The following is a 24077-nucleotide window of genomic DNA, read 5'->3' on the forward strand; positions in this document are numbered from 1 at the left end:
CCTAATAGGAATTAAAGTCTGGGTGTTGATTGTAAGTGGAGTCAAACTTTTATATGCTTCCAATGTATTTAATATTTTACTATGAATACATCAAGACAAATGATAGAGAACCAATGGCCAGAAGACTTCATTCAAGTCCATACTGCTAGTCACATACTATGTCCATCTTTAAATAATTTTCTTATAAACAGAAAAGAAGGATACTCTATTTGTACTCAAAAGTAGGGGAGGGAAAGAGTAACTACCATGGAAATAAATAATACAGTTCTGAGGCTTGAATGTTCCTGATGCAATTGTGATTACACAGTTCAATAGTCTGCACACACCAATAGTACTTCTGCAAAGCTAATCAGAGAAAGAAGAGAGGTGCATTGAGCTTTCAGCCTTGAATTTGTGTGCTTGTGCATACTGCTTCTTCCATGGCATAACAATAAAATTAGGTAACTAAGAAAAATAAGTAAGAAGATAATGGGAAAAACAATCTCTTCTACTGGCAATTTATTTACTCTGCCCGCTTAAAAACACAACTCCATCAGTGGATCAAAGCCATTTGTAGTCAGCAGAGGTGCTGCAGGCTGGGAGAAACGTCCTTGTGGCTCAGTGGCTGGATGGTATATTATTATGTCCTTGGGTGGAGAAGCATGGGAGGTAGGTTGGGAGCATCACTCCCATACTCTCCATAGTACAAGAAAGAAAATAATACTGGATCAGACTAACCACATTGGGAAAGACCAACGCCCAAGGTTTGAGGAAGGAAATGGTATCTATCTGTGTATTCAGTGAATGGTTTTTACTGGTGTGAGCAGGTAGCTGGGATGAGCACTGTCCCACACCAGAAAACTCCCCTCTGGCATCTTCTAAAGCAGCTGCTTGGCTTCATTGGCTGTCATTTCTGCAAGAATCCAGCTGATATAAGAATGTGCTGGCAATGCACAGCAGATCCTTCTCTGGGTCTCTGTGTTTGAGACGAGTTGCTTTCAAGCTTGGGTATCAGGCAAGGGAGGCTGCATGACCTGCTCTGACATGTTTACTGCAAATATTTCACCCGATAGGCTTGGGAGTTTCTCCTCTGCTACCAAAGGATAGGATCCACTGTCATAATCTGTGTAGCTTTATTCTATCAGAACTGATTACTGTACTTATTGGACTGGCATTTCAGCTCAGGCAGCTTTATTATTTAAAGCAAAGTGCTATGCGACCTTGTGCAATATATACATTTTCCCCCTTTCGCTAGGTATATGTTGTCTGTTTCCAGTTCCTGATGCTATAGTTCCCAAGTAGAACTAACATGCTACAATGAGCCCTGATTAAGAGAAACTCGCCACAATTATCTTTGCATTTTTTCCCCAATTTTCCGTACCAATTTGGAAGGGACTGAAGTTCAAGAACAAAATGAAGTAGGAGATAAGTGGAAGGCAAATCCCAGGACAGAAGATATTATTGTACACACACTTTTCACTCCAAGTTTTTCTTAATACCCAAAACTTCCTTTATTTCTATGTTAAAGCCAGTGGTGGTATTTGACCAGTTCTGCCTGGTTCTGGAGAGCTGGTAGCAGCGATGAGCAGCAGACACCGAACCAGTTCTCTCCACTGCTCTGTGTTTGGCTCACTTGCCCACCTGGGCTCCCATACTCACTTTTATAGCCAGAATTCAAAGCGCAGCTGCTTTGCGCAGCACAGAATAGCGCCGTGCAGCAGCTGCTGCAGTGACCAGCATTGTGCAGGCTTGCAGGAGGTGAGTTAGAACGCCTCTGTGCCTGCGCAAAGTGCATATTTGGCACGCATGTGCATGCAAAGTGTTTGCACACATGCAAAGCACACCCACCAAGCCATGCCCACCAAACCGGTGGCAACTTTATTTGAATACCACCACTGGTTAAAGCTAATCTATCAGCATTTTTCATTTAGGCCATTTTTCCTGAGATTCAAGTGTTTTTCCTCCCTCCCTCCATCTTTCTGTTTGTTTGTTTTTTTCATTCTTTGGATTGTTAGGAAGTGTGCGTGTGTGTGTGTGTGTGTGTGTGTGTGTGTGTCATTTCTGCTGCATAATCACTTTGCATATCAGAAATGCTGTTTTGTAAATAAAAAGTCCCTCCCCCAAAAAGCAACACTGCAAATACACTGGTCATAAAGCAACAACGTGCAGTTACAATCAGATACTAGTGTAAATTTAATACTGTCTGCATTCCTGCCGATTTTACAGCTTCCTTGGTAAGCCACAAGTCTAACTTACCAGACATAGTAGATGCAATCAGCATTTTGACTGATCTGGTCTTCTTTTACCAAAATATTTGATCAAGTGCCAAAGTTGAATTATTCAAATTTGCTGATTGCATTTTTCCATCTCCTGTAGGTTAGCCCAAAGGTTTAGTGGCAAGTGATGCAGTATGCGTAAGTTTGGCTGAAATACAAACAGAAGACTTTCTTCTCTGACGTTATTTCCTTATCAGACCAATAGTTCACCACGTTAATGCATTTCAAAGCAGATCATTTGCAGTTCCTGCCTCATATCAGAACTATATAGACACATGCATACTAGAAGAGGGAGCCTCACCAAATTCAGTGGGAATTATTCCCAGAGAGTGTGGGCACATTTACACTTGAAGTCTTTAATTCTATATCCATTTACTTTGCAGTAAGCTCCACTGAACTCTGGGATGTGCTTAAAATGTTGTACACCATGTAGAAACTGAAAAAAGATAAAAAAATTGTTACATTCATAATAGAGACTCATTCAGTGAAGAGCGGTGGCCAACTTGGGCTAGATAACAGGAAATACTTCTTTATTCATATATCACATATGGATTTCATTTCCTGCCACAAGCTGCAATGATCAACACCAACAAGGAAAGTTTTTTTAAATTAAATGAAATCACAGAGAACGAAAACACCAGTCATCTGCTAGCATTGTTGGTCAGATGCTATCTTCAATGTTATATATGTTTATATTACATACTATACTTGCCTTATAGATGACATGACATATACATTTAATAAATATAGGGAATTCCTTGACTTACAAGAGTTTGTTTAACTGTTTACAATCACACTGAAAAAAGTGACTTATGACCGTTTTTCACACTTAGAACTGTTGCAACATCACCTTGGTCACATGATCAAAATTCAGATATTTGGTAACTGACTCATACTTATGACAGTTGCAGTGACCTGGGGTCATGTGATCACTTTTTGCAACCTTCTGACAAGTGAAGATAATGGAGAATCCACTTAACAGCCGTGTTATTAATTTAAAAACTGCCGTGTTATTAATTTAAATAACAGCCGTGTTATTAATTTAAAAACTGAAGTGATTCAATTAACAATTGTGACAAGAAAGGTTATTAAATGGGACAAAAATTATTTTACAAATGTCTTGCTTAGCAACAAAAAAATTGGGTTCAATGGGTCGTAAGTCAATAACTACCTGTAATATATTATTATTTTATTAAGTGAATGGGACAGAGTCCAATCTTGTCTACTTTAGACTTACAATGCCTAGATCGGGTGTTGGCAACCCGCTGCTCCAGAGCCACATGCAGCTCTTTTGTTCCCCCTGCTATGGCTGTCGGCTGGCCCTACCCTTCACCCTCCCCTCCCAGTCACTCCTTGCCTAAGAAGGTAAGGGCAACGGCAGCAGATGGAGACTCATTCTGTATTCCAAAGCAATGGAGAAAGAGAGAGGGATGAGAGAGAGAGAAAGATGAGAGAGATGAGAGAGTCAGAGAGGGAGAAAGAGAGAGCGATGAGAGAGAGAGAGAGAGAGAGAGAGAGAGAGAGAGAGAGAGAGAGATGCACAGAGAGTTACCCGTTTCCCAGAGAAAAGAAAAGACCAGGAGCCACAAAACTGGGTAGGTGTAGCTGGGAGAGGTCATGTGACTGGGTTTTGTGGCTCCTGGTGTATTCTTTTCTATGGGAAATGGGTCCAAATGGCTCTTTGAGTGTTTAAGGTTGCAGACCCCTGGCAACAGAAAACACAAGCACATTCAGAATATATCAACCTGCTTTTGCCCATCAAACTGCTACCGCCTCAAGGATTCGCTGAGGAAAAATAGAGGGAAAGGCAGGTTCTTTTGGGGGGGGGTGTTATCTTTATCTGCGGGACGCCTGAATGCCGATAGGCAATCAGGGGAGGCTCCTTTCTTGTCCCTACGTGGTTTATTCGCTCCTGGAATCGAGCCGCCAACCTCAGCAGTGCACAGGCCCAATGTCTTACCATGTGAGTCACGCGGCCCCCAGGGAAAGGTTTCTGTAAACTAACTCAGAGATTGAGACTGCATTCATCAAGAAAGAGAGATAGTAGTTGGGAGAGAAAAAATGTAGTTTATGGTTTTCTATATAAGTTCCGTTGCAAAGGCAAACTACATTTAAGGCACTCCCAGATGATGACATTTTCTATCACAAATCATTTCAACCCCAGCAGAAATTGGGACTCTATAAGGACGCCATCATCTAACCAGCATTCTGTTCTCTTCTTATCTTCAAGGGGGGAAAAAACCCCAAATCCTTGTTAATGTTCTGTGTTTCTATTGTTTAGACCCCTTTTCCTATGCAGCAGGGTTGGTGCAGATCTACCAAGAACACTGAATTTGGGTTCCACAGCAAGCCCGTGTTTTGCAGTATAGCAGGAAGTTGGGCCAAGTTGGGCTTTCACCCAATAAGAGTCCAGATGATCCTCCCTATTGGCAAGAAATACAACTCAGCTATTTGAGGGAAAGCACAGACACCCAATTGACATAAGAGGAAAATAACACATTTGCAAGGTGCTGGCAGTATTATCCATGAAATATCTCATCTTAATTATTTGTTGTATCAGAACCTTCATTCTGACATGCTCCACGGCTAAAAAACGATACCCACTACCTATTTAATGTTATCTCTTCCCCCTGAAAAAACTGTGAACACCATAAAGGTGAGCCTAATCATTAATGTGTTTTGCTAAATGAAAAAAGATCTTCCTAGTATTTTCTGTTACTAACCACTGGTTTAAATCAAGGGCAAGATGAAAAAGCTGACTGTGGGAAATTGGGACATTAAAAAAAAAGAGAGCGAGGGAGACATGGGGGAACAATCAGATTTGGTAATGTTCTCATGACAATTCTGTTATTCTTGAGTTCTTCTATCTTGCTTTCTTTTTTCTTACAAGGAGGGTGACCTTGGATATGGCTCATATCGAGCAATAGAAAAACTGTTGCTTGATAAGGCTTGGCTGCTGTTTTAAATAAACTGGAATTACTAAAAGAATTTATAAAAAGGGCAAATTATTTCAAAATGATTCCATTAAATCTTATTGTCCCCTTTAGCCAGCAGATAAAACAATAAGAAAGAAAAAATACATAAAAAGCAAATAAGCCTATATATAGTAATATGCCTCGTTTTCCACTATGGATTCCCTGTAGAATCTTGGCGTAAAGTAACTCTCAAGCCTGAAATTGACATAAGTGTAGCCATTTTAGTTTGTCTTAGTGTATATTCTTTTTCTTATTTTCTCTGTGGCAGTAATGGGGTAAAGAGTTTTGGGCTTGAGACATTCCTAAGGGGGGAAGGAGTGGAGATAAAGAGAGTGTTATGACTAGGTGATCTTCTTTCCCATGGGAAACGAGCTGTATGGACTTGGGGGCCTGGAGGTGGAAATTTATGACATCAAGCAATGTTGAGTTACTTCTACTGGAGAATGTGACTTCTGGGGGTTGTTTCTAACTTCTAATATTGTGGGTCAGATCCGGAATTACCATGGACTTTGCCAATTTGATGCTTTCCTAAATAAAAGAAATCTTTTTGAAGATGGACTTTGTTGCTTTTCTTTTAACATGGATTTCATTATTTTAAAACCTGACATGATTCCAGATCTGACCCAAACCTGACAGTAACCAAACTTCAGCAACCAGGAATTCACTGTAGAAGTTATCTAATTAACCAGGAACTACTGCTAAAGGTTGGATTTCAGAATATTTTTGTAATTTACAGGGCGTAGAACTGAAAATTATGGGACAGATGCAATAACTTTGGATTTAAAATAAATACCCTGTAATTTATAAAATTATATCTGGGTGGTACAACTTGTGCCCTCCAGTCCTAGTGGGTAGCCCCAAACAGTCTATAGTTGTGATAGTGAACTCTGGGCACATGAGCCATCGCCCTGGCTTAGCTCTGCTGCACCTGCGCATGCACTCCCACCGGCTAGCTGGTCTTCGGGTGTCTTCCGCACATGTGTATGCATATGGGTGAGGTGCACATGCATGGGGGGGCAGGGCGCACACGCAGGGGTCACGTGTGCACATGCAGGGGGCAGAGCACATGCACAGGGGTCATGTGCATGTACACGGGGCGCAGGCATGGGGGTCACACACACATGTGTGGGGGTGTGGGGGCACACACATGTATGAGGGCACATGCACAGGGTGCGCACACATTGCATTTTGGGGGTGCGCAGGCACGTGCTTTGGGCACTTGGTGCCCAAAAGGTTAGCCACCACTGGTTTATAGCATAATAATTAATACAATAGGTAAAAATGATAAATGCACAGGAGTTATCCTATTAATTTAATAGTAACTAAATTAAAATTAGAGATTTGGTTATAGTTTCATGTTGATTCTCCCTACTTTTTAAAGATTCTAATCTTGCCTTATTTTTTGCTGTGCAGATTCTGGCATGCCATAAACAGGAAAAGTGCAGCCCTCTATTATAAAAGAGGGCACAAGTAAAAATCATAGAGAAGATGCTCAGTAGCTGACTAGATAGGCAATCCAAATACATGCAGTAGAAGAGTACCTTAGTAGGGTAACACTAAGAAAAGTAGTTTTGCACATTTAATATCCTGATATTATTGAGGCTTTAAACATCCAAAGTCAATATAAAAGTATGCTGTGCAATCATGATAAACCCAACTCAAAAATATTTAGTCTCTTGAGGCATGTGCAGGCAAAATGTTTTGCCTACAATACCTTTCATATCATCATGGCCTACGAAAGCAACTCTGTAGGCATATATATTTCTTAACTTCCTAAAACATGATCCCTTACGCTTACGGCTTGATGAAATGAGAAGAAAAATTAACCTCCCAACCTATGCCTTAGTCACACCATACACACAGAATGAAGGATCTTGGCATCACATTTCAAACTTTTGAAATTTTCACTGAAAAATTCTGAAGGATCAGGATTTTTTCCAGAAGACATGAAAATCAAGTAAAATGTTCTCAGCTAGCTGATTTTAACAGACCTACCTTTAAATAGAGCAAATAAAAAAATAGTCTTATAGGTCTTATGTACACTTACCAAAGACAGAATTCTACTGAACGTAGTGGCCCTTAATTCTGCAGATAGTTCTGAGGAACGCATAGCATGTCAGGTAGTTCAAAGATAGACAACACCAAATCTAAAACTGGATGGAGTTAATATAGCAATAGCACGTAGACTTATATACCACCACATAATGCTTTACAAAGCTAGCATGTTACCTCCAACAATCTGGGTCTTCATTTTACTGACCTCAGAAAATGGAAAGCTGAATTAACCTCGATTCCCATCAGGATCCAACTCCAAGCTGTGGGCAGAGTTAGTCTGCAATACTGCATTCTGACCACTGTGCCACCATATATATATATATATGAATGACGCATTGACACATAAGGCCCATATATATATGAATGACGCATTGACACATAAGGCCCATAGGATGCAGGGAGAATTCCATGTCTGTTGCTGGACATTCACTCAGCATTGGTTAAAAAATAATGCCAAAGGATTGCAAAGTCAGAGAAATCTCCAGAATTAGGCTTCCCCAAAGAATCAGCCTTTATTCTTTTGGCTCTCAACCAGATATTTGCACATTGCTTCTTATAGGGTATTTTGATCTCCAATTAGAGAAAAACTGCACCTTCCACATAGCAAGGAGCTCAGCTTTCATCATAAATCACTTAAGGATCCCATCAGATTTGGGTCTTTACATACAATATTTCTATATTTGGTGGAAACACTATGCGCTGCTAGAATCTAAAACTGAAATAGATTTATTTCCTCTTTCTGGAACACACACACACACACACACGGGAAAAACTAGGATCATATCTAACAGCCCAATACATTCTCAACAAATGATTGTAGTGTGGAGTGTTCCTACTCAGTGATCCAACCATGAGCTCCACCAAGGTGCTCTGATTATTTTTTTTAACTCTATTCATCCAACTTTTACCCACTTGCCATTCAGCATTCCTTACTTGTTTTATCGTTCCTAATGGATCTTAGATACTTCCATTCAGAGGATGTCTGATCTTTTCTCTTTCTAGTCTTTGCTCTTCCACAATGAGCAACAAGGAGAATTGCAAACAGAATGATAGCACTTTAGGGATTTAATATCTTCATGTGTACACCCACTCAAGTCACAAAGTTCTGGCCATTAACAGACATGACATAATCTATTGTGGACAATGTTATCTCCACCCCCTTTCCCATCCATCACATTACACAACTCCTGCATCTGACATTTTGAACAGGAAATATCTTAGTATCTTCTTGGTATTAAGTGTGCCTGTTGTTGTTTTAAGCACAGAACCTCAGGAATGTAAAAAGAATTCAATATGCCTACAACTCTGGACTAAAGCTTATAACTTGCCTCCTAATAAATATAGTTAAGGATTGAATAAAGGTCCCATTGATTTCTCCTAGGAATGATCAATTTCACACTCCAAATTAATCAAAGAATCAGAATCAGGACATCTGCTGACTCAATTTCTTTCTTGTTTATTATAGTAAAATCACTGAGAGCAAAGAAATATTTTTTTTCAAAAAAAGAAAAAGAAGTGTTTTAACTCAGGCTGAATAGTTGAAATGTATACACCCCAGCACTGATAGTAAGTTCTGTTTGTTTAAATGCAGTCTACTCACTGAGTCATTCATAGAAGAACATAACCTAGGAAATCATTGCTGGAAGCAGTTAATTTAAGGATGAGAACCATTTGATCACAGAAAAAGCAGGGCCACCCTGGAAATGCAGACAATGGCATTCCCAGCATTTCCTAACTTCCCAATGGCAAATTCTTTTATGATGTCCCACTGCAGCATTATTCTTCCCACATATGCCAAGAAATTGCTAGGCACTCTGCTGCTCTCCTTGTTAACAAAAGGATGGAAAACATAATGGAAAAAGCATAGTGGCAAAGAGGCAAGAAAATTAGATAAATGCATACAAGATTATTCTTACAAACGTTTCACAGGAAATTTCTCTATGAAGAGAATATGAAGTTCTTCTTTTCCCCTTCAACAAACAGTAATATTGTTTCCTTCTATACCACAACTTGTTATGTTTTTTTATTTTGTTGTATCCTAATTTCACTTTTGTTCATTGTTGCTTTCTTCCCAACTTCTTCTGTTTTTGGAGGTCAACCCTCCTTGTGAAAACTTCCTGGCAAATCCACCTGGCTTCATATCTTTCATCTCTCCAGAAACACCAATATTTAATACTTAGTTTCCAATCTGGCAATCTCACAATTATCAAGCTGGATTTAGAACAGTAAAGTTATAGAATTATAGCTCTAACCTCTAACTTTGAAAATCTGGAGAAGCAGATAGCAATAATTTTTAAAAACCTAGCATCCCTTAGCTGTTTCTATTCAACATGTGAAATCATAATATGCTGCTCTTGTTGCGGTTTATCCTGATAAGCATTTTGGCTTCTAATCTTTGTTTTATGACATAGAATGATGTTGTGTGAATCCAACCAACTATGGTAAAGTAAAATATCAATTAGCATATTGTGTGAACTCAGCCATAAAATTGCTAGAATGTGTTTTTATTATTATTGCAGAGGTAACATGCCATAATATTAACTATGCATTTTTGGAGTTGGGTAGGTTTTTTTAAAATCTTGCTCAGGATTTTTCTTCATGGGCTTACTTGTCCAGTCAGATAGCATTACAGGTAGTCCTCACTGTACAACCATAATTGGGACTAGTATTCCTGTTACTAAGCAAGAAACGGTTAAGTGAGACATGCCCAATTTTATAGCCTTTTTTGAAATAGTTGGTAAGACTGCGCTGCAGTGTTCAGCGAATTATGCTGCTATTAAGTAAACCTTGATTTTGCTTGTCGAAGCCAGCTGGGAAGGTCACAAATGGCAATCACATGACCACAGGTTACTGCAATCATCATAAATACATTCTAGTTGCCAAGCATGTAACCATGTAACCATGGAGATGCTATGATGGTCATAAGTGCAAGGACTGGTTGTAAGTCACTAACAGCCCATTTATGCAGCTTCAGCCTAAAACAAGCTTCATTGGGTTAAAAAAGCACAATGCCAACACAATTAAACCCTTAGAGTGGTCATGTTTTCTTCAGTCAAAGCTGGTTTGAAACTGCAGTGCCAGCACGCTTATCTACTGAGCACAGAGAGGATTATTTCTGGGTACGTATCCTTGAGACTGGGCGCAGCTCTTGGGACACAGCATTAGAGTTTAAGAACTGAGAACAGAAACAGCTTCCAGGGTTGCTATTGTTTTACAATTGAGTTTTCCAGCAGCAGGACAGCTAAAATGTCTTTCATACTCCTTCTGCCCCTCAAATTATAGGCCTTTCTAGCCTTTGAGAATAAGAGCAAAGGGGCTGCAGAGGCGTATGGTTGGAAACAAGAAACTAGCTGTGGTTAGACTAAATATTCCTGCACCATGGGTGTCCAAACGTTTGGTTTGCCTGGGACGCATTAAGTGAAGAAGAATTGTCTTGGGCCACATATAAAATATATAATATAGTTAGTGTATATAAATCACATAATAATGTTACATTTATAGTTTTGCGGGGTTGCATTACTAGCTGTCCAGTGTCACATGCAGCCACAAGTTGGCTATGCCTATCCTACACAATAGGATTGTGTCCTGATTGCAGTACCCAAGATGTTACTCAAACTAGATCACTATTTGATCAGTACCCACCAACAACCACCTGGTTTCATCTTCCAATCTTGTTTATGTTGGGTGGGGGGGGATGAAGAATTTTATGAATAAAATTGATGCTTTAAACTTTTCAAAGTTAAAATACTAATTTCACACTTTAAGAAATGGTACTTGTCCTGTAGAAGTGAATTCACTGTCTACTGTAATGGAATGGCAGTTCCGTGTGAATGGCAAGGAAGTAATGCTTGCTAGACAAAACAAAATGGTAGCCACCCCAAAGAAAAGAGAAGACAAGTCATCTTACTCATGTGTTTTCTAGTCTGGATTCACACCTTCTTTTTCTTCAAATGCAACACTGTATTAGCTTATGTACATCATGGTCTTCCCACATTGGGAGTAGGGGTTACAATTTCATTCTCAAAGCTAAGGTCTTAGCAAGGACACAAGCAAGTTTATGAAACCTAATACTCCTAAAATCACTGTTTTGTCTGTTCTAATCTAATTGGTTCAGTTGATCCTTAATCTAATTGGTTCGGTTGATCCTTCTCTCTGTCCTCAATTCACCCTTAAGCACAATTTTATTTATATCAAAGTTCATATTTATGCTTTTAGGAAGCCGGGAAAATGGCAAGATATTCAACCATTCCTCCCAAGGCCCCAGCAAGACTCTTGGAACAAAACTGCCACAGACCTTGGCAAGACATTTACTAACAACCCAGTGTGTTTACAAGCTGAATGACTGACGCTAAGAACAGAATGCAAATATTTGCATTTGGTTCCCTAGACTTTTCCATCATCACCCTGCCAGCCCACATGCAACCACCAAGTAAAGAAAGGGAGACAAGGGAGAATTCTACTTTCTTCGGATCCATAAAGGGGCTTTTGATATTCTGTCCCTAAAATTCTAGGAATTATAATAGTAAGAGATGCAAATGTGTTCTCTAGTTCCCTAAGGCTAGGGAGCTTTTTATAAAAAAAAAAAGTAATAAGTTATTCCATAATGTTTTAAAAATGGAGGGTCAGACAACTCAATAAGGATTTCCTCCCACACTGAACTGGAACTTCCTATTCGTTACAGTATTTTTGGTATGAAGCTTTAATGAAGGAATTTAACATGATGCTAAAACACCAGCTCTGTTATTCTGTATTCTGTACATTACTCAAATGTAGAGTTATTTTAATTTTTTTGTTTTTAATAGACATAAAAGACTTCAAATCTTAGGTGGATATCAGAGCTCCAATTGAGCCCCAGTATTGTGTCACCACTGTGGGAAACCAAAAATCATCAGAGAATGGAGGAGGGTTTCAGGAGATAAGAGTTGAGAAAATACTGTAGGCCAGCCTTATAGGTTTTGGCATATTATGGACTCTTTGCTTGAGATCCATTGATGCCATTGTCAGCATATTTATAGGCTTCCATCCAAAGTACATTACCCATTGTCATATATAGCAAGCTCTTTGCTACACCTCATTCGTTCTGACCCATGCTCAACTGATTCAATCAATCAAGCAGAATAGAGTTGGAAGGGACCTTGGAGATCTTCTAGTCCACCCCCCCTGCTGAAGCAAGAGACCCTATACCAGGGCCCCCCAAACTTGGCAACTTTAAGACTTGTGGGCTTCAAGCTGGCTGGAGAATTCTGAGAGTTGAAGCCCACAAGTCTTAAAGTTACCAAGTTTGGAGGCCTCTGCCCTATACCATTTCAGACAAGTGACTATCCAATCTCTTCTTAAAAACCTCCAGTGATGAAGCACCCACAACTTCTGAAGGCAAAGCTGTTCCGCTGGTTAATTGTCCTCACTGTTAGGAAATTTCTCCTTAATGGCAGGTTGCTTCTTTCCTTGATTAGTTTCCATTCATTGTTTCTTGTCTGTCTGGTATTCAACAATTCAACCTGGTATTCAGGAGGCTGAACCACCCAACCAGTAAGATTAGCAGACAAATCAACAGAACCAGATTGTCTTTTCATAAATCTTACCTAGAAATCAAATAATTAAATAACAGAATTACTAATCATCTACAACTTAATCCACTGAACCACATTATTAATATGTTGCAGGCCAGACTGGAAAATGGCACTGTACTTTCTCAGGTGTTGGGTGGCATGCTCACCCCCATATACAATCACCAAACCTTCACAAAGAATAAGAAACAATAGCACAGTGATGCTAACATGGGAATCAGACCCTATAACAAATCCAGATATCTACTTTGCCTCCATATCTACACAATCAGCACCCCTCCAACAACACATACACAAAATTACAGATGCCCTCATATGGTCATTCTCTAATGTGAGAGGTACCATCATGAAACATCTGTAAGAAAACAACCAAGCTCAGAGAGCATAAAGAACCCCACATGCTAGCAATGTTCCTCTGGATACTGCATGGGACAAATGGGGCAAACTTTGTACAAAAGAATTAATAGACACAAGTTTGACATCTGGGTCCAGCATATTTCAACCACCAAGGACACTATTGGTTATAGAAGTAGCCATTCGGGGAGTGGGGGGATAGACAGACAAACTTTAATAGCATCATTGATTGAACTCAAAAACATAAAAAAATTTCAGGCTCTTTCAGAAAGTCTCAACAAACGTATCTGTGACCATTATAATTGTTCATAGATAAGATACTTGTAATCTATACAAGTGGGAAAGATTGGACAGTCAAAGGGATCCCTCTGTAAATGAGGACTACACCCAGGGATGGAAAAGAATAGTGCTTAATGTGAAATCAGCACCACTCTCTCTATAATGCAGGGGTGTCAAACTCAAGGCCCATGGACCGGGATACTTAGATCTGGCCCATGGGGCTGTCCTGGAAACAGCAAAGGACCAGTCCGCAATGCCTCTGCCAGTGAAAATGGGGCTCAGGAGGGCTGCGCATGACCCTCCCAAGTGCCGTTTCCACTGGCAGAGAGTTGCAGGAGACTGTTGAGCCAAAAACAGAGGTTGGGAGCCTGTTTTCACTGGCAGAGCGCTCGAGTTGTCACAGGCGCCCCCGACATGAGTGATGTCGGGGTGGCTACGCCTATCCTGGCCATGCCCACCTTGGCCCCCAAGGTCAAACATAACTCTGATGCATTATCAATGAAATTAAGTTTGACGCCCCTGCTATAATGTCCTGGGATCTACTGTTTTCCCCATAATTGAAGCCTGGAATATACAGCCAGAACACATCACAGGAATGGTCCGTCTATTCAATATCCAGAATGTAATAGTTTTGGGGTAAAAGCAGCAGAAATAATACCACTTATGAAAGTGCTTCTGCTTCACATGATCTTTTGAACCTCATAGTTTTAACATTGAAGGGGTTTTTTTTTTTTGTAACAAACAGGCTATTGGATAAACTGGAGCTAAGTCTTAAAATAGCTTACATTTCTGAGTTACATTTCAACCATTCCAATCCTGCAGATCCCACTCAGCTATATTTTAATGGTAACATTTGTTTCACCAGTAATTAAATGAGAATGTCCAGCCTCTCTGGTGATTTTTCCCAGAAGACTATTAATATTTACAGAAAACAAATTAAAAACAATACAGTGTATAAAATCACTCAGTTCCATGCTTTTGGCCTAGCTCGTCAACACAGAATGACACACCATGGTGTATTACCATCAATGCATTACACAATGGCAATGAGTAATAAAGGGTTGTATACTTCCTTTAAAAGATACACTTGCCAAAAAAACAATACCGATTTTCCATTAATGCTATAGGCACAGTCTGTATCCAAGCCCTGGGAGATGGTCCCATAGAGAATTTTAAAAATAAAGCCAATCACTCTTACACTTTGGTAACCATGCAGTTAATTTATGGCAGACAGTTCTTTGCTTGGAGCACCAGCTTCAATGCCAGTCAAGTATCTAAATACCTCTGCTATTGAAAGTTTGTCCAGTCCAAGTCTGATACCCATTCACTGAACATTTACAGTCAGCTAAGCCTTAAGTGGCTTAGCTGACTGTAGTGGGATTCCGTGCATTTCTATTTAAATGTATATTAATTACTACAAAAAGACAACTACACTATACAAAGGGCAGGACAAGAAGCAATGGGTGGAAACTAATCAAGGAGAGAAGCAACTTAGAACTAAGGAGAAATTTCCTAACAGTTAGAACAATTATTCAGTGGAACAACTTGCCTCCAGAAGTTGTGAATGCTCCAACACTGGAAGCTTTTAAGAAGAGATTGGATAACCATTTGTCTGAAGTGGGGCGTTGGTTCTTACCTGATACGCTTCTTTTCGTAGAGCTGTTGAGAGTGTCCAGGTTGGGAGGAGCCCAGTCTCGCTCTTCCAGGCTGAGTTGAAATTGAGGAACGCCCTCACTGTCACGTGGTCCTCGGGCGCTCCCAGGTTTTTGCACAGACGAGAAGGAAAGTCCTGTTCTCATCACACTCAGGAAAAATATATTAGATTGCTCGGTCGAACAGCCAGGTTTCCCACCAGACGGCCTACGGGGGGGCTGGACACTCTCAACAGCTCTACGAAAAGAAGCGTATCAGGTAAGAACCAACGCCCTTTTCCATAGAGCTGTCTCGAGTGTCCAGGTTGGGACATACCAAAGCTTGGCTAGTCCTGGCGGGTGGGGCCCCGCCTGGTATAGAATCTCTCCTGGAACCCTGATGACCCGCTGGAAGGCATGCCCAACAGGAGAAAACCCCTGGATATTGGAATGTCTCAACAAGGGGCCTAAAGAGGAGGCGGAGCTATCCGGGAGGCAGTCCCGCCAAAGAGGCCAACAGGTGTGCACTGGGACCGGGATTCAAGAAACTGGGAAGATCGACCCGTGCATGGGAATTCCCTGGGAGAACTCTGGGACAGAGAGAAGGAGGGGAGGCGCAGAGATCTGTGTGAGGCCCGGGAGCGCAAGAAGGGACCCCGCTAGCATTGAATGGGGGTAGATGTGTTGCCGACCAGTTGCCCAGGGCAGGGTGAGGAGGACAAGAGTGCTCCTGGGGTAGGAGCCTGTTGCAAGCAGGGGTTAAAGGTCGGAGTAGAGATAGGCCTTCTCGCACTCCTTCCTTTTTTTTTTTTTTTTTAAAGACAAGCGCCTGAGGGCGACTGCATTATCGAGAACGACGGAACGAACCTCTCCGGATCCCCGGGAGGGCTTCCTGGAAGGATTACCTCCGGGACCCATCCGCTCCGCCGGTAGGGAGATCTATAGGAGAGGATCGGTAGTATCTGGCAAAGGAGGAGGAATGAGAAGAACCCTGGCGAGGAGAGGGGGAGCCTCTGAAGTCGGACCTCCTAGAGAGGGAAGGGAGGTACTTGCGCTTGTTCCGGGTCTCGCCAGGAATGGGTCGAGAACCGGTCCAATAACTTCCCCAGAGATGGGGGCTGTTGCTAGCTTAGTCTTGTTTTTAACGTCCGCTTGCCAGTGGCGGAGCCAGAGTAGACGGCGGGCGGTAACCTGGGACGAAAATGGCCCTGGTGGAGAACTTGCCGCCTGGAAGGTGGCGTCTGCCGAAAACTCGGCCGCGGCCAGGATCTTGGCAATGTCCTGGTGCGCCCTGAGATTGGCTGTGGGGACATGTTGCTTGAGCTGCTGGAGCCACTTGATGGAAGACCTGGTGAAAACGACGCGGCAGTGGAAGCCCTGACTGCCCAAGCGCCAGAGAGGTGAGCGGCACAGGGCCAGTTCAGCTCGCTTGTCCTCGGGCTGGAGAGCATCGAGTGAGTCGCTGGGAGTAGAGCGGGAAACCAGGCCTACCACGGGCTCGTCCACGGGGAGGGGATCGAGCAAGGTGGAGAACTGCGGTTCCAGGTTAAAAACTGCTTGTCCTGGGCGTTGGGGGGGGGGGGCCCCGAGGAGGCCAGCTGCCTAGAAACCATGTCTGAGAATATGGGCGTGACAGGGATCACCTCAGTTTCCGCCACGGGCTGAGAGAAGAGAGAGTCGGGAGGAACCCCGCCGCCGCTGGGTTGGGTGGGGAGGGGGTTCAGGCCCGAGGTGGTCCTGGCTTTGAACAGGAGGGACCTAAATAGGTGCGGTTTAAAGAGCCCTAGAAACGCGGGCTGACCTGGAGGGAGGCCCTCGCTCCTCCGACATGTCCCCTTCTAGGGGACCTGTTCCCGAAAAGAGTTCACTGCCTATGAGGACCTCATGTCAAGGTCCTGCTCGTCCCCAAAGAGGGAAGGGTCCCCGGGTTCTTGGCCTCCATTCCTCCAACTCCAAAGGTAAGGTTAAGTCCTCTTGGGGAGTTGCTCTGACCATGCGAGGCCGCTGATCCTAGGGCCTCGGGGCCGCGGGCCGAGGAGCCAGGCCGCCAGCTGCTGCATCTGTTGCGCTACCCTTTGCCGGATGGCCAGCTCCATAGCCTGCATTAGGTTTTCGGTATTTCCGCCATGGGAGAGACTCCTCCGGCGCAGTTCTACAGCAGTGGTGGGCAAGGTGACCTCAGGGGCCTGTCCAGGCTGTGGGGGAGAAGCAGAAGCAGGAGGAGGGGAGAGGAGGATGGGTGGAGGTTGATGGAACGGAAGGGTCCCGGGCACAGAGCTTGACTCCTGAGAGCGTCTGTCAATTTCCCTTTCGAGGGCCCTGTGTCGCCTGAGGGCATCCCTTTGGGAAGCTTTGGATGGTTCCTGTGCCTGTTTGCGCAGGTGGTGGGATTTGGCCTTGGCCTTCAGAGAAGTGCCACGAGAGGTATTGTCGTCTGCCATCTGGAGAGGAGAGAAAAAGGAAAAAAAAATTTTTGGTTAATGCGAGGCGGTTAACGGGTCTGGGTACAGCCTAAGCAGAGGCTGGAACTCCCAGTGCTCGTGTTGCACCCCTTTTTGTCAAGGCCACAGAATTGTTCTGTAACGTGTTGGGAAGTAGGGCTCTAGCCCGGGGCCAATCAGCCAGAGTAACGCCAAGGTGTCCCTGCCGGGCGAACCGGGAAGGGACATGGCAAGCAACTAACTCCTTTGTTGGGGAGAGAGTATGAGCCAGAGACCAAGGCAGGATTGCAAGGTATTTGAGCAGTCCCAGGATCTGCCCAGGAGTCAGGAAACAATGCGGCCTACTGGTAGGCCTCTGAAAAAAAAAAAAAAAAACCAATGACCCTGGGGCCGCAGGCAGAAGGGAATAATGTAAGCTGAAACCAGGTCTGGATGCGCCTCACGGGAGGCCGGGAATCCCAACGCACGTTCCACGCCCTTTTAGTCAAAAATTTTTTTTCTGTTTAAAATAGAGGTTTGGTACGAACCAGGGCCTAGCCCAGAGACCAATCAGCCAGAAGGTGAACGCCAGGCAGCTACCCCTGCCGGACGGACCGGGAAGGGGTGGGGGGGCAGAGCTGCTACTTCGCCTGCTGGGGAAAAAGGCTGCAGGGCCAACAGACCCTATTTCTGCAGGAGGCCTTTGGTAGAATGAAAGACAGGCTGAGACGAGGGAATCCCAGGCTGCCTAATAGTCAGTTAAGGCTGCGGCCTGTAAAAGGCCTCTAGTAATGGCGGACGGCCATGCGGCCACTCCCAAGATGGCGGCCGCTCCAGGGCACACCCAAGATGGCGGCCGCTCCAGGACACACCCAAGATGGCGGCCGCCCAGGGCACACCCAAGATGGCGGCCGCTCCAGGGCACACCCAAGATGGCGGCCGCTCCAGGGCACACCCCAAGATGGCGGCCGTTCCAGGACACACCCAAGATGGCGGCCGCTCCAGGGCACACCCAAGATGGCGGCCGTGCCAGGGCACACCCAAGATGGCGGCCGCCCAGGCCCACCCAAGATGGCGGACGCCACAGGGGCCCGAGATGGAGGCCGCAAGTAACGGAGGCAGCCCCAGCGGCGGTAAACTCCCAGGAAGATTAGAGCCTTTGGGAGAACCAGGAAGCATACCTGGGCTAGAAGGCGTTCATGGGGGGAACGAGCGGGTAAGGCGAGGAGAGGCAGGCAGAAACGGCGGCCTCGCCGGAGCGATTAGGCGGCAAACAAAGCGGGGGAGCGCTCGGCGCCTGCTTTTCTCCCCTTAAAGAAACGGCTCGATATTAAAAACACCCTGGGGAGTTCAAACCTGAGTTCCTGCGCTGCCTGCCGGTGATCCACGTGAAAAGCGATGAGAGAAGAGGCCTAGAATGCTGAACGACCGGAGCAAGAGAAAAACAGCCTGTTAGCCACGAGGCTGAGCAAAAAACTGGGGAGCGCCCGAGGACCACGTGACAGTGAGGGGGCGTTCCTCAATTTCAAGCTCAGCCTGGAAGAGCCGAGACTGGAGCTCCTCCCAACCTGGACACTCGAGACAGCTCTATGGAAAAGGTGTAGGGTTTCCTGCCTAAGCAGGGGGTTGGACTAGAAGACCTCCAAAATCTAATCTAGTCTAGTCTTCCCTTTGTTTTGTGGGCTTCAGTGCTGATCCAGGTAATTCTAGTGGATGGTAATCCCTCTCTACTTCAGATATTTTGAATTATAGCTACCATCTCCAGCCATTTGGTGTTCAGGACACTAGTCAAAACATCTGGAGGACGTGAGGATGGTTTAGTGATGGTTGTAGAAGGGAAGGCATGTCCCATTCACTAGGCTTTCTATATTGGTTATGAAAGAGCTCCTATTTTTCACAGATCAGCCTTTTTCTATTGAGAAGATTGTATCAAAATACCTGAATAAAGGAATGGTAAGATGATACAGGAAACCCTAGAAAACACTGAGGCTGATTTGAAACGGTAGTCTGCATAAGTAGTTTTTTTTTTAAACTGATTCAATCTTCCATGACAAAAACTAAATGCATAACCTTCAAGAAAAGGCATGGCCACCCATTGTGGGGATGGGTGAAGCAAGGCAGGTAAATAACAAAGTTCCTGATAATCCAGAAAGGCTTTACATTCTGCAAGGCATGCAACTGCTTTGGAATTAGCCTTCCTATCTAAACCTGGTCTCATAATGTCCACAGACTAAATCAGTTCTGATAACGTGATACCAAAGAATCAGAATAAATTTATGCTTGTTGACTTTTTGGAAAAGCACCCATTTGATCTACTCTACCCTGAAAAATAGGGAATTTGAATAGACAGCAGGAAATTAAAATTTAAAAATATGCATGGTATTTCCAATGTCCACCAAAGTTATTTAGATTTCTTTCTTATAAAAATGTATTATCCTGCTGCATGGTTCATGAATATTGCTCCTCTAATCACAAAAAAATGATATATACCAGCAGTGCCAAAGTATACATATTTCAGCAATTTTACTTAAAGAGTAATAGTGAGTCTCCAATCTGATCAAGAGTTCCACGCTAATTTTCTGGTAAGTCCACTCAAAGTGCCATTTACTGCACAATATATTGATTCAGCAAATAGAAATGAAGATGAAGTTTAGTCCACAATGCCTCCAAATATCCAGAAATTAACCAAAAGCAAAAAATAAATAAATCTCCAACTGGGTATCTTCTGGAAAAGTTTGCCTACAACTCTCATCATTCATTTTTACTACAGTCAGAGTATTTTGATGTAATTGTAGTCCATCAAATCTGATGATTTGCCCTGGTATTATACCTCCATTCATGTTACATCCTTTTTAATACAAAAATCAACATTTTAATTTTTCAGCTAGCCATGATTCCTTCTGCACATTTTAACCATATGTTCATTCCAGCAAACATGCTTTTTAAAACAAGGTCCTGGATTTCTTCCTCTATCTACATTTGTTAGCAATCCACATGTTCCATTCTGGCTTTTGCTTTGCAGTACAGAATTCAGATGAGAACCAGCAATTCTTTTTCTAAATGCCTTACAGAAAAATGAAGCCTTGTTTAATAGTACAAATACGGAGTGTTGTTTAATATTGAAGACTTCCAAAAAGGAACTGAAGTCCATTCTGTGAATCACACCATTGGTCTTTGATTCCAAGAGTTGCTCTACAGGGATAGGACAAGCACTACTATTGGATTATTGCAACCACCTCCAGGCTGGTCCTTTCCTGACCTGTCAGTTCTAGGGATTATAATCTAACGTATCTGGAGGAAGTTAAATAATTTTGGGAACCTGAAAGAAAAACACAGCCAGATTTGGATGCTTCCATAACCACTTTGTTTTCTTCTCTCCAATTCAAACCTAGTGTGAAGACAATCTGATATCATTATTCAAGTCCAATGACACTACATCTACCAAGGTGAGCCTGGAACTGGGCTGAGGAGAGTATTTCTACCAACAGAAAATAGACTGTCCTAAAGCTCTGCAGAACTTCAGTTCATTAATAAAGAGATTCAGGTCCTGGGCTCTGCTAACCTCCTGAGAAAGGGAAGGGCGAGGATTGATTCAAACTTCTTCAAAGACTCTATGTGTACTTTATCTCACAACTTGGGTCCTAATGAACATGTGTCTGCCTCTCAGTAAAGGAAATCAAAATGGTAATCCATTATGAAAGAACTCCTTATTAATGTCATCTACACACTATCTCCAAATATTACTCTTCTTGTTCAGATGTGCTCCAATATACTAAGTATCCAAAAGACTTCTCAGTGATATGGAAGTCTGAAAATAGAATTATCCATTATAGTTTGGTTGCTTTTTTATGAGGTTGCTCCTTGGAGCAAATAAGGCAAACACTTGGATACTATCCATACTCCAACCATGACATCTAATTTCCACCACAATCACTAAGTGAATTCTGCTTTTTCTTTTTGTATATAATGCTTTATTGAGTTTATACATAATACCTTATACATTTATACATAATACCAATAATTAAACAGCACTGTAACATTATATATACATTTATGTGTCCTATCAAAACTTGCAATACACAATACTTTCATACCCTCTTATCTATTATATACATTATTTATATTTTCTATTCAAATGAACCATGTTTCCCATACTGCATTGTATTCTGTGTCTGTTTTCCCTTTCAATTCCATAGTCAATTTATCCATTTCTACACACTCTAAAAAAATTTGATTATTAAACCTTCAGGTGGTATGGAGTTTTTCTTCCACTACTGAGCATATGAAATTCTTGCTGCTGTTAATATATGTAATATAAGATATTTTGTCTTTCTGTTATAGTTTTGAATTCTGCTTTTTCATTACATTATGGAACCAGGAAGAGTTTTATCTTTCAGAGCCCCAGATGCTGCTTTCTCCACCAGATCATAGACATGTGGCCTAATCCTTTCAGAAGAAAGGTTAAATCAGTGCAATCATATTAGTCTCTCCAGCAACCTCAACCAAAGTCTGGTGGTGATGGTGGTGGGGAGAACAGGAGGATACAATGACCTCCACCAACACTGCTCTCCTCTTTCAAAGTTGAAGGAAGTGGGTGTTTAGCCGGGAGAAGAAAAGTTGGGGTGGGGGCAGGAAGCCTGGAAATATTCTTCTTACCGTTACATCGGAGCAACTGTCTCATAAAAGAGTTAAAATTTGGGAGAGCTCTTCCACAGGAAGACGTTGGTGGTCTCCAAGGACTTTGCCAGCGATCTTTTTCAAGACTATAGCCCAAGACTAGAGAGCCATCAGAGATATTCCCGCGCTCTGCGTACGGATGGCATGCAAGTGAACTTGGGCAACCGGGTTAATTCACGAAACCACAACCCGGTTAACATGGGAGACGCGGTGCAAAAACCGCCTCCGATTCTGCAGCCATAGGAAGCGCCGAGGCAGAGAGCTACGAGGTCGAAGCGCCACCTACCCACCGAGATGGGACGCCGCAAGTCCATTGGCTGGAAAAGTGGAGGGGGGGAGAGAGAAAGCGAGAGATGCCGTCCCCGCCGTCGTATCTCAAAGTTGCATTAACGTCTCCCCCAAAGGAAAGAGATGAGCGGGAAAGCGTTTCAACAACTCCGAACGAGCCACCCCCTCCCGCAAAAGCCAGGCAACGTCCCAACGACGCCGCGCGACGAGAGGCGACCGAAGCCTTTCCTCATTCTCTCTGCCTCTCTCTCTCATGCGCTCTCAAACTCCGCCGGCGACTTTCTTCAAACACCGAAGAACCCCATTGTCCTTCCCGGCTCCCAGCCAGGCGGCCCCCTCCTCATCTTCCCGGCCGCCCCGCTTTTCTCCTCACTTTCTGTTCCTTTTTCTCTCTCACACACACACACGCGCGCGCGCGCGCGCGCCCTCAAACGCACCCTTCCTTACCTAGGCGGCTCCTGCCCCGCGGCTGAGAGAAAGGCAGACGCGGGTTCCAAGCTGCGGAAGCAGCTCGCTGGACGACGCCTCCTCGCTCCTTAACCGCTTCCCTGGCCAGATGCGGATTCCCCCCTCCGGTCTTCGCTCGCTTTTGGTAGAGGAGCTAGAGGGGGGAAGGGAGCGAGGAGACAGAGAAATATGCAAAGACAGGAAACGGAGACGGCGGGGGCCAGTGCGGGAGATTAATGGGAATCAGCCATCCTTCCACTTAGCCGCCAACAAAGGAACCTGCGCTCTGGGGCGAGTTGGCTTCTGCGGCCGCCTGACCAGACCAGTCCGCTGCAGCCAGCGCTGTGGAGTACGGCGCGGGCCGGGCTGCTCGGGAAGTGGGGGGGAGGGAGCCATTGACATCTCCAGGCCGCCGCCACCCTCTCCCCCTCCCTTTAATCCCCCCCCCAAGTGGGACGGACTGCTCACTCCCCTTCTCCGAGTCGCATTCGAGCGCCTTTCCTTTGCGCGCACCTCTTCCAGCAGTGGTCACAACTGCTACACAGGAGCCACTTTCCGTCCGCCACGAAGGAAAGCTGCATCCTTCTGGTTTTATAAAAAGCTGCAGAAGTCATGGGCGACCCCCCCAATTAATTCCCTGACGAGCAGCATCTGGTTTCGATGAGGGTTTTTTTTTTTTTTTTGGTTCCCCCCTTTTTGTAAAAAAAAGGCGCGGAGGTCTTATGAATGAAAACCAGAAGTGTTTGCCAAGGATGAGTCTGGGGTAGCTTTGAAGGTTTCTGCTTCAAAGTATTCCCAGTTGGAGGAGGGTGCTATTCCCCACGATCCCGCCTACGATGCATATGGGTTTCTGTGGATTCTATTTTCTGAGCATGGCATGCCCACTCCGACCAACTTTTAGCCATTATTGAATTGCCAGATTACTGGATTTTACCTTGTATGAAATCATGGTTTAGTAATGGACGGATGAATGAACCATCATAGTGAATTCACTCATAATTGAAAATAAGTGGTTTATAGTGGTTCATACCACAATGTCTGATCTGAGCCAAAGAACAAGAGGAAAAATGAAACCACCCGTAACCATACTATGGTATGTCTTGACCATGCTCTAAAATAGTCGAGCCAA

The 24077-nt window shown here is 43.7% G+C and overlaps 1 protein-coding gene and 1 pseudogene across 2 annotated transcripts in view; both read right to left on the bottom strand.

Annotated features, from left to right (window-relative positions):
• DENND2B (DENN domain containing 2B) overlaps window positions 1-23390 on the bottom strand; it is a 157016-nt gene extending 133626 nt beyond the window's left edge. The window contains exon 1 of one of the 2 annotated variants that reach the window (XM_026706479.2): window positions 22949-23390. The gene's annotated coding sequence lies outside the window, so the exon portion shown is untranslated. The remainder of the gene's footprint in view (window positions 1-22948) is intronic. The other variant, XM_087921084.1, reaches the window with a different exon arrangement.
• On the bottom strand, window positions 533-2242 carry LOC113440185 (cytokine-inducible SH2-containing protein pseudogene; annotated as a pseudogene).
• Window positions 23391-24077: the final 687 nt, after the last annotated feature.

Source organism: Pseudonaja textilis, chromosome 1, assembly GCF_049901715.1.
Source record: "Pseudonaja textilis isolate UNSWEBS1 chromosome 1, rPseTex1.2, whole genome shotgun sequence".
NCBI lineage: Eukaryota > Metazoa > Chordata > Lepidosauria > Squamata > Elapidae > Pseudonaja > Pseudonaja textilis.